The sequence below is a fragment of the Cupressus sempervirens genome, chromosome 8 (assembly GCF_028749045.1).
Source record: "Cupressus sempervirens isolate cs-2001-9-10 chromosome 8, ASM2874904v1, whole genome shotgun sequence".
Classification (NCBI taxonomy): domain Eukaryota; kingdom Viridiplantae; phylum Streptophyta; class Pinopsida; order Cupressales; family Cupressaceae; genus Cupressus; species Cupressus sempervirens.
The window spans coordinates 460,717,323-460,728,589 of record NC_143125.1 but is presented as its reverse complement, the minus strand read 5'-3'; the positions used below and the strand labels follow the sequence as shown (position 1 = coordinate 460,728,589).

Here is an 11,267-nt window from a genome sequence, read left to right as displayed (position 1 = left end):
GATACACTAACATTCATGTTCATAGGCACGAGGAGTTGATTCCAATCATTGTCGCTGCGAAGGCCATTAAGGAAAAGTCAGAAAAAGGAAAGAAGGTGAAGTAATTAATATCCTACCCTTTCACATTTTGATGTAATGATTGTAACTAACAAATTGGCTCCTTGCCATTTGTCAATTTTGAGGAGATGAACCGATTTGAGTCCCATTTTGTAATGGTCATCTCAGAATCCTATATGTACTGATTTGAAAGATTAATAAAAGGTCGGCTAATCTTTCGTGTGAAATACTTGATGTTGCAGAGACAATTTGAGGGTATTTTGTGTCAATCATTTTCTGTTTCATTTGTTTATATAGTAGTTTTATATTTTCTCTTTTTGTCTGAATTGAATCAAGGAATGAACAGAGTTTTGTTCCCCTGTTTCAAAACTATTAACTGAAGATAATATTATTGTTATTGTAAGTTCAAGAGAAATCCTTTTCATTGCTTTCTTTCAAGTTAAGTCTTTTCCATTCTTAGAACAAAGATTTTGCTGATATTAGTTTAATTGTAGATAGTATACATCTTTGAATAGTTAAGCTTTGTGGGTTGATAAGATGTGTGAATCGATAAACTTGACTAAGTTAGTTCTTATCTAGGTGTAACTTGGTTCACCTTTCTTGTTCTTGGGTTAAGAACATAACCCGTTTTAGAGTTAGAGATAAAACATAATTAATTGCAAATTACAAACACAAAAGGGAGCTGTACCTAAGAATTCAGAGGGAAGTTAGTTACTTAGTAACAACTTTCCAACTATTGCAATCAGCTGTTGTTCACAAACATTGGGCATCTAAAAGAGTAAAAGAAAAGAACAATCTATTTACCAATGCATCGCATCACCTTATTACATATATATAAAGAGGTGTGTATACATCAATTCATTACAGATGACCTCAATACTACATATTGACCTTTTGGAAAATATAAATATCGTATATCGAAATAAAGATGTATCACAACATCACATTATTACATATTGACTAATTAGATAAAGAAGTAGAGACTACTAGACCATACAAGTCCACTCATGACATAATGAAATAAGATGTGTATACAGATCACCTTAATATAATAATAATAACTATTGTTATTATTATAACGTATCGATCTTAATACTACACATGGACTTCTTAGATAGGGACTACAGTTAAGGAACATTTACCCAGTTACATCAGAGATTGTCACAGACGGCGGGAGCAAAGGAGAGTTTGTTGTTGGCCGTATCAGAAACGAAATTGAAATTCTGTTGCAGAATATTGCCAAGTACAGACGTTCCACCTACAGGTCCAGCAGTTTCATACTCCAAGCGAAACACATCGACTCCCTCTTTCTCATCCTCAAGCCTTGTAAACGAGTTCCGTGGAGGCGCAACAAGCTTCGAGTTTCCTGCAAAATGAAAGGCAATTCGTGGAAGCTTGGAGAGCTGCACATCCGAAGAGTAGTAGCAAAGGGGCTCGTCGTTGGCAACGGGAGCCTTGACAATAGACCTCACGGCGGCAAGCAAGGCATTGTACGCGGGGTCCACCATATAAGTGTTCGTAGTTCCCGAATCGACTATCAACCCGCCACTCCGGAACGTGGAAGCCGGATATATAATCATCCTCCCGCCAACACTAATCCCCTGCAACTCCACGTAGTAGAAACTCGAGAAGTAGTTGGGTCCTTCCGGCAGAACAAGAGGAGTCGATTGGAAGTGGCCGGGAAGACGAGCGTCCCCGAGAAAGAGAGCGCTAACGCCGGCGTCGTCGTCAACGGGTCCCAAACAGTAGGAGAACTTCTTGTTTATGGCTTTGCCGAGCTGGGAGGCAGAGAAAGCGCGCCTCTTCCCAGCCCGACTAGACCGGCGGTGGCGGGTTCCGTGGGTCCTTCCTGCTGGTAACCGCACCCAAACGCGAGCTCGCGTTTCCTTTGAGACTGAATGTTTCCGTGGCCATGTCTCCGGTCGTGTTTGACCCGTCCCAGTACGAGTAATATTACCCGCACGTGTGGAGAGGGTTGCACTGGTGGGACAAGGCAGTGCAAAATTTGGTGTTGCAAGAGAGAGCCTTGTAGGTGGGAGATGCGCAGGGGTTGTAAAGGGGATCACTCTGTTTATAGCAGATTGTACACTTGGGTCCGCATTGCACCCAAATGAGATCGCTGCCCGTGTCTGCAGTGGAGATGGACTCCCTTAAGGAACAGAGCATGCAAAAGAAAATGCATCGCTCCATTTACACTGTCTTACTAAATACCAATAATAATGGCTTTGAGGGTACACATTTCAAGGACCAATTGTATAGGTTATTTCACAATAAATTCTTTTTCGCCCACAATAGAAAATATTTTATATTAAATTGCAAAGTTCAAATAAGATTAAGTAGCGAACTTTCTAGAGCATCGAGAGCCTCGATTGAAAGCTATCATGTGAAAAGCATTCTTTGGTTTGACGAATGCCTTGTAAAATATTTTATATTATGTCAAGTAGGGTGTAATATTTTATTTTATATTTTATATTTTATATTTTATTTTATATTTAATCTGCGGTTAGTAGGGTGTAATAGCTGCTACTCGCTCCTCCTCTTGCCATCGCCTGCAGCCTTTCCACCCGCCTTTTGCTCCATAGACAGCCGCATTCTTTCGGGCTTCGTCAGGTTGAGGGATTTCATCGCTGGTGACTGGGCGGACTCTCTGCGGATCAGGTCTACTCTGAAGTAGTTCCCTCCATCGCAACAGCTCATGGAGAGGACGATTGCAATTATGACTGCGGACTTGAAAATGCTCACTACAGCCATGATTAATGTTAATTCTTGACTTGTTTCCAACTTCACTACTTCCCTCAATGGATGCCATTAAGCGCTAACATGGAGGATTAATTGATGGGTCTCGAATGCATCTTTAATGCAATAATATTGTCTGTACATTTTTCCATTTGCTCTGTCCTATCTCTTCTTGATGATTGTATGCCTCTAGGAATATGCTAAATGGACTTCTATGTTCTTTCTTATATTTTGTTGAGCTTCTATTTATACCCACTATCCTTATATTGACATAATGAATCACTATCCTTATTCTACTGACATAATGGAGAGGATGATTACAATTATGACTGCGGACTTGAAAATGCTCACTACACCCATGATTACTGTATAATCAACTCGACGAATTCTACTTGAATTTATAATGATCTGACTGTTATCTAGGAATAAACAGAGCCTGTGGACTGACTGATTGCAAGGACATTCATTTTGTCGCATTTTCTCGGAGTAGATATTCGGTGGCACACTTCTACTGGGCGGTGATCTTTTCCTCTATGATTATTGTTTCAATCACCCTTTTATTTTGTCGCATTTTGTTAATCACGTGTTGTACATTATTTTATTCAGCTGAGCACTTTGGAGCAATAATTTTGATCATGGACCACTTTGTGGAAAAAAGAATTCTCCAACTATGATTTCGATGCATTGAGATTAAATTTGTCTGAATATTAATGTTGTTAGTGTAAAGTTAAGGTGGGTACAATGATTATGTCAATTGATATTTTTTAATTTAGTGGGTCTTATTTTTTGGAATTCGTGTTGAATTATGCTAGTACTTGTAATTTGTAGGTCTAAGGGTTATACCGATTGTTGAAAATTCCATTTATATTTGTAAAAGTAGAGTTTCTAATGATGTCACTTAAAGACACTTCATACATCAAAGACAATGAATATTTCTTTCATATTTGTAAAAATAGAGTTTATGATGAACACCTCACATGTTGAAGACAATCCAACTATATTGAAAACCTAAATTCTATTATATATGGCACTGGCTAGAGCACATGTGAAATAAATCATTGTAATATTAGATGGTGTTAGTTTATGAAGGTGTAAAATCTAATTTCGGATTTGATTCTTTAAGACACAATTATTGATGAGTAAAATACTCATAAAAAGACAATTCTAATGTGTTTAGATTATAATTGTATGAATATAAATGTTAATTTGTCATTGAAAAGTTATATTGGGTACAATGATTACGCTAATTGATTTTTTTAGAAATTCATGTTCAATTATACTAGCACTTGCACCTTGTAGGTCCAAGGGTCATGTCGATTGTTGAATATTCCATTCATATTTGTGAAAATAGAGTTTATAATGATGTCAAGTAAACACACCTCTTATGTCAACAACAATCCAACTATATTGATAACCTGAATTCTATTATATTTGGCACTGGCTATAGAACATTTAAAAGAAATCATTGTAATTTTAGATGTTGTTAGTTTATAAAGGTGTAAAATCTAATTTTGGATTTGATTCTTTAGGAAATAATTATTTATGAGTAAAATACACATAAAGAGATAATTTCGTAGAAGAAAATTATGCAATTTACAATTGGTAACAATGTATAAAAGGATGGCGTTAAAATTTTCTAAGAAGGCCTATGAACCTCTAAAATTTCATTCAATCATTACCAATCTTTCAACAATCTATTTACGCACCCACTAATCATGACCCGACTCTCATTCAAAGAGGTTTCTATTTTGAAATCATTAGTGTTAGAGAATTTGCATCATAATGAGACTTCACTCCAAGCTAGAAAGAAATGCCTATCAAATTTCAAGTAAGATCTTTATAGGCGATCTAGGTGATCTAAAATTACTCTCGTCTTACAAGACATTATTTTCGTTACAATGCTACATAAAAAATTGACTTAAAAAGTCAACACTACATGGTTCCAAAAAATTTATAGTTCTTATTCTTGACAGTCCTTTAAGTAGGGAACACTTTGTTGTGGTAATAATATATTTGTAAATTATCATCATTTCATTCTTCAATGCAAATTATCTCGGGAGATGCTTATTATGGGTTACCATGCTTTGTCATCCTTGCATTTTTGGGTAATGTGTCCAAAACATGCAAAACTATAAGAGATGGTATCATTTTCTAGGAACACCATTTCTTACAATAAAACTATATTGACCATTTGCTTCATTTCTATCTTCTTGTCATATATAGAATAACTTGCAAAATATCTCGTTCATATCTTCTTGCCATATGTAAAATGCTTTCAGATCCTCAATTAATGTTGATAGGCACTCTACAATGGCAGAAAGGGTGGAGTGGGATGGTGTGAGTGGGTTAATGTTAACATTTTTTTTTCTAGGTTAAATTTGACAACCATATACATGTCAAAAAATTTAATTTCACTATAAGCATAATATACTTTTAAAAATAATTTAATAAACACCACATAAAATATTTTTTAAAATTATAATGTTTTGAGAAATAAATCATCAATTTTTTAGAAATGTAAATAGGTTTGTGTGTATTAAATTAAATTTCAATCATTTCGTAGTGGATATCATTGAAATTATTTAGATAAATTTATTTAAGATATCTATACTAGTGTTAGATCACCTAGCAAAATATACTATCAAAATAGTATGCCACATAATGTTCATTTGAATTTACACCTCCATGTGGTTTTGGTTTGAAAATAAAAAATGGAAATTAGTCTTTGATTTCAACTTCTAGAAATTATGTTTTCCTAGTTATAAATTAGTTTGGTAATTATAAATTTAAATCTCATGAAGATTTCATAAAAGTTAATGGGTATGTGCATGATCATGGTCAACCAAACTATAGCCTTAAGTGGCAATGCAAAACCAACAAATCAGGGTTATGTTAACTTGACACAAAATTTTAAAGTAGTTATGAGCTTTATATCGAAAAGTTGTAAGAAAAAAATTTGTAGGAAATTGAACATAGTTTCTAAAATACTAGGCCTTATCTAGAGAAACTTTTTTTTGATTTGTCAAAATTTTGAATTTAATGCAGTACTACAAAAATTTCAAAGTGAAAATAAAAAGTAGGTGTATGTCTAACCACCTTAATCAAAATAAAATGATAATATTTTTTAATATAAATTTAGATATAAAAAGTAGACTCATGCTTGGATGTGACATATTTTTGAGTATTTTTATTCCAAATAAATAATTAAATATGAATTTTCTACTATAACTTTTTTAGAATAAGAAACTCCCATGTCTAACCACCTCAACTGATTGAAAAATTTACAAAATTATTTTTTTCTTTTCTTTTTTCTTATATTAGGAAAAGCATAGAATGTGATGCAACTTTTGGATTTCAAAAATGTTATACCGTTTGAAAGTTATAGCTATTTTTGGATCAGTATGTCAATCAACAATTTGCAGGCATCTTCATTAAAAATTAACTAATAAATACTTATCAAACTTAGAAATTGACAAAAATTATATCAATGGAATCTTGAGAGCATTATCGAAAAACCCTTTTTATTTTATTGAATTTTGATGAAAAAAATATTGTCAAATGGCTACTCAAAGTCTGAATGTCACTAAAACATCTCTAAAACATGTTTTTTAAGTTGACCAAATAGGTTTGGTAAATAGGAAGCCTAATTGAGTACCTGATCTAACATCGGGTACCCATTCCTAGATTAGGTACCCAATTTCAAACCGAGTATTCGAAATTTGGCAACAATTTTTTTCTTTCAAAAATTGAGGTGGGAAATAAAAATATTTAAATTTGTTTTCAAATTAAAAATATCATGATATATTTGAATACTATTATTTTATATTTTATATTTTATATTATATAATAAATTTTATTGTTATAATATTATAAATATTATCTATATTATTATGATTATATTAAATATATATGACTATAATATATATTAATACATATTATTAGAAATTATCACATAGTATTATTAAGTTTATTAAATTAAAATAAGATTGATTGTCTTATGTCCCTAGGGTCCCTAGGACCCCTAGGGGCATATCGTAATCGATGCAATGGATCAAATGGGGTCATGGGCTAGTCCACAATGCCATTGGACCCATTGCAATGCGACATGTGTCCCTAGGGGTCATAGGACCCCTAGGGACATAGGACATAGGGTTACCAATGCAATGGGTTGAATAGGGTCGTAGGCTAGCCTAGGACCCCACTGGACCCATTGTAATGTGACATGTGTCCCTAGGGTTCCTAGCACCCCTAGGGACATAGGGTAATCGATGCAATGGGAAGAATGGGGTCATGGGCTAGCCCACAACCCCATTGGACCCATTGCATCATGACATGTGTCCCTAGGGGTCTTAGGACCCCTAGGGACATATAGTAATCAATAGGACCCCTAGGGACATAGGGCAATTGATGCAATGGCCCACAACCCCACTTGACACATTGCATCACGACATGTGTCCCTAGGGGTCTTAGGACCCCTAGCGAGATAAGGTAATTGATGCAATGGGTTGAATGGACCCATTGCATTGCAACATGTGTCCTAGATGTAATGGGTCCAATGGGGTCATGGGCTAGCTCACGACCCCATTGGACCCATTACATTACGACATGTGTCCCTAGGGTTCCTAGGACCCCTAAAGACATATGGTAATCAATGCTATGGGTGGAATGTGGTCATGCCCTAGCCCACGACCCCATTGGACCCATTGCATTGCAACATGTGTCCCAAGGGGTCCTAGGAACCCAGAGACATAGGATAATCGATGCAATGGGTTGAAACCCATGACCCCATTCGACCCATTGCATGATGACATGTGTCTCTAGGGGTACTAGAATCCCTAGGGACATAGGGTAATTGATGCAATGGGTAGCCCACGAACCCATTGGACCTATTGCATTGTGACATGTGTTCCTTATGGTCCTAGAACCCCTAGGAAAATAGGATAATCAATGTTATGGGTTGAATGGGGTCGTAGGCTAGCCCATGATCCCATTAGATCCATTGCATCATGACATGTGTTCCTAGGGGTTCTAGGACCCCTAGGGACATAGGCTAATCAATGCAATGGGTCCTATGACCACTTTTGATGCATTCAAAACAAATGAAATAGGGACCCCTAGGCACATATGTTGTCATAAAATGAGTCGAAAGGGGTCATAGGTTATCCTATGACCCCTTTTGACCCATTCAAACAAATTAAATAGGTCTATAGGGGTCATAGGACCCCTAGGGACATATGTTGTCATTAAATGCAATGAAATGGGTCATAGGTTATCATATGACCCCTTTTGACCCATTTGAACAAATGAAATAGGTGTGTTGTCATGAAATACATTGAAAGGGGTCATAAGTTATCCTATGACCCCTTTCAACCCATTTAAACAAATGAAATAGGTCTCTAGGGCTCCTAGGACCCCTAAGGACATTGGTTGTCATGAAATGCATTGAAAGCACCTATGACCCCTTTTGACCCATTCGAACAAATGAAATAAGTCCCTAGGGACCTTGTTGGCAATATGGTACGATTGATGTCTTGATGGTTTTCATTTATGGCAGCATGTATTTAGTATTTTATTCATGCATTTAGAGATAGAAAATTGTCTAGGTATTAGACAATTTGCAGTAGTACAAAGAATAGATCTAAAGAGTAGAGACAACTCGTTGAGAGTTAGCTTATGCATAGGTAAGGAGAGATTCATGACACTTTCATGATGATGTGGTTCAGCGCACAGATGTGTACAAATAATACAACACAAGATATGATTAAAATAATAGTGAGTATTTCACAAAGCATATCAGTAAATAAAGTTGTATGGCTTGAGGAATTATTTTGGTGACAAAATTTGTACTAAGTTATGATGAGTCGACTATGTGGATATTAATCCATAAGTTATTTTATATTATGTCAAGTGTGTGAACACATGAAGGCCAACTAAGAAATTTTTTTATGAATGTGCAAGGTATAAGTAAAGATCTTATATTATGGAACTAGTAAGAGACATGTGCAAATAATGTGAAGTTGTGAGATGTTGTAATTGTGATGTGAACTATTATGCAAGCGTTATGTGATGCAAGATCTGATGTTTGATCAGAGCAAGTATGAGTTACAATAGGAAAGAAAGTATTGTATGTATACCTATCTTGTGAAGAACTAAATTCTATTTTTGCATGTTAGAGCAGTGGGCTCTTCTTGCATACATTGTATTTGTTCTACCAACTCCTAATAGGGTTGGGGCTTCTAACAAGGCCTACTCTCCTAATAGTGGCTCAAGACACTATATGTTTTTCATAGACTCATAATAGGGTCAATATCCTTAACAAGATCCTATTGTTTAGTGAGTCATCTAGAGGTTATCATCCCCACCGGGGTTTTCCCTTGGCCAGGGTTTCCCTAGTTAACAATTAATGGTGTTATGAGTTATCTATGCTCATGGTTATATTTATTGTTCAGAATTGTTGGTTATCTTGAAGAAGCTCTTAAGTAGATTGACCATCTTACAAAAGAAAGATACACCTTGAAAGATAGATACAAAGATGCAAAAGTGTACATTGGCAAACTGAAAGATGAGATTAATGATCTAAAATCTAGCAAGGAATCAATTGCACAGACTTGTGACAATGATGAAGTAGGAGATTTTTTGAAAGAAAATGAGATCTTGAAACATGAACTGAAAATAGTTTTAGATTACGGTAAAAGAAGGTTTTGAAGGGACCCCGAAACCCTTTAACAAAAAGCAAAAAGATAAAGCATTACTGCCCAACAGGAAAAAGAAATCTGCAACAAACTGTAGAATAGTTTCAAAATCAGGTTTTACAGGGACCTAAAACCACTAGAAAAGTCCAAAAACAAACTAAACTAGGTTTTACAGGGACCTGGAACCACTAACAGTCTAAACGACAAAAACCAAAAACTAGGACCAGAGACCCCAACTAGTAACCAACACCATACAGGAACAAAACCAGAGGACCCGACTCAGAGCCACTATTGCAACTCTAACATCATTTTAGTAGCTTCCTTACCAATTTTTGTAGTCTCTTGAATGGTATCAGCAGCCGAAGCAGCAACAACTTTCATTGCACTCTTCCTTGAGCTCTGCCTTGTTCTTTTGCTCTGACCCTCAGCCGAAGTGATTTCTTCATTAGCCCTTTTGCCCAAGCTTGTAGCGGTCACACATATACTCAAGGTGACCTACTCCATCTTAGTGCAACTCTCCTTGATTAAAATTCTAAGGTTCTTCTCATAGTTGTTAAGTTTGTTAGGGATGTCTCCCATTTACCATTCCAGTTGGCTAAGTTTGGCATTGGTAGTATCCTGGTTTTGTTGCAGAATTTCCACCTTTTTCTTCAAACCCATCATTTCATTATAGATCCAAGAACGAACTAAAAATAGTTGAGCTTAAGTTAAGTCTTAAAAAAAGTGGTGGCATTAGTGAATCAAGATTGAAAACTGAGAATGCAGATCTTAGATCCCAGTTAAGTCAAGTTACAACTGAATTAGATACTATCAAGATTAAACATGCCGAGTTAGAGAAATACAACATTATTATAAAAGGAGAGTTGACACAAGCTAAACAATAATTAGAGAAACTTTATTCTAGTAGTGAGAAGATAGATTGGCAAATATTTCATCAGATACCTTCTTATGAAAAGATAGGACTTGGATATCTAATTGGAGAGAAATTAGACAAGAAAGTTGAAATCATGAGAGAACTAGATCTAGTTATTGAATCCCCTAAGGAATCTGATCTAAGTAAGGTAGAATCAAGCACATCTATAGATGTATCAAAGGAGGTTGAGTTAATTGATTTGACAGTTAAACCTAACAAACCTAAGAAAATAGGGAAATTTGATAAACCTAAGCAAGATAAACAACCCAAGGAAGTAAGACATGAATTCATAGGTAGATGCTTCATTTGTAATAAAGTTGGACACCTGAAGAGAGATTGCACGGGTAAGTTTTTTAAACCCATTACTAATTTCTATTGTTATAATTGTCATGGTTATGGACATAAGGTAGTAGAATGTAAGAAACCTAAGTTTTATGGTAATAATGCAAATAGTAGAATGTATAGGAGTTCTAACCTTGTAGGTAATGAAAGAGGGAGATCACAAGACAAATCCAATAATGGAGAGACATCTAATGCAAAAAAGAACTAGTTCATGTGTTACACGTGTAAAAGCCCTAGACACATTGCAACAAATTGTAGAGCACCTAAGAATCAGAATGGAACCAATCAAAGGAGGAATGTGCCTATATGTTAGTTATGCAATAACTTTGGATAGACAAAAAAAATTTGTAGAATGGACATAAGGAACCTTAATAGGAATCCTAATCATAGAAGGAACAACAACAAAGATAATAGAAGGAATGTGAATGGAAGTGAAAGTAGATAGAAAGAAATATTTAAGGAACATGTTAATGAGTTCAAGGAAGTATTTGTGAAATCTTGTAATCTAGAGAATTCACACATAGTAT

General features: G+C 35.4%; 1 pseudogene; it reads right to left on the bottom strand.

Moving 5' to 3' along the window:
* Nucleotides 1–949: 949 nt before the first annotated feature.
* LOC149543224 (aspartyl protease family protein 2-like) lies at nucleotides 950–3,171 on the bottom strand (annotated as a pseudogene).
* Between the last annotated feature and the right edge of the window lie 8,096 nt (nucleotides 3,172–11,267).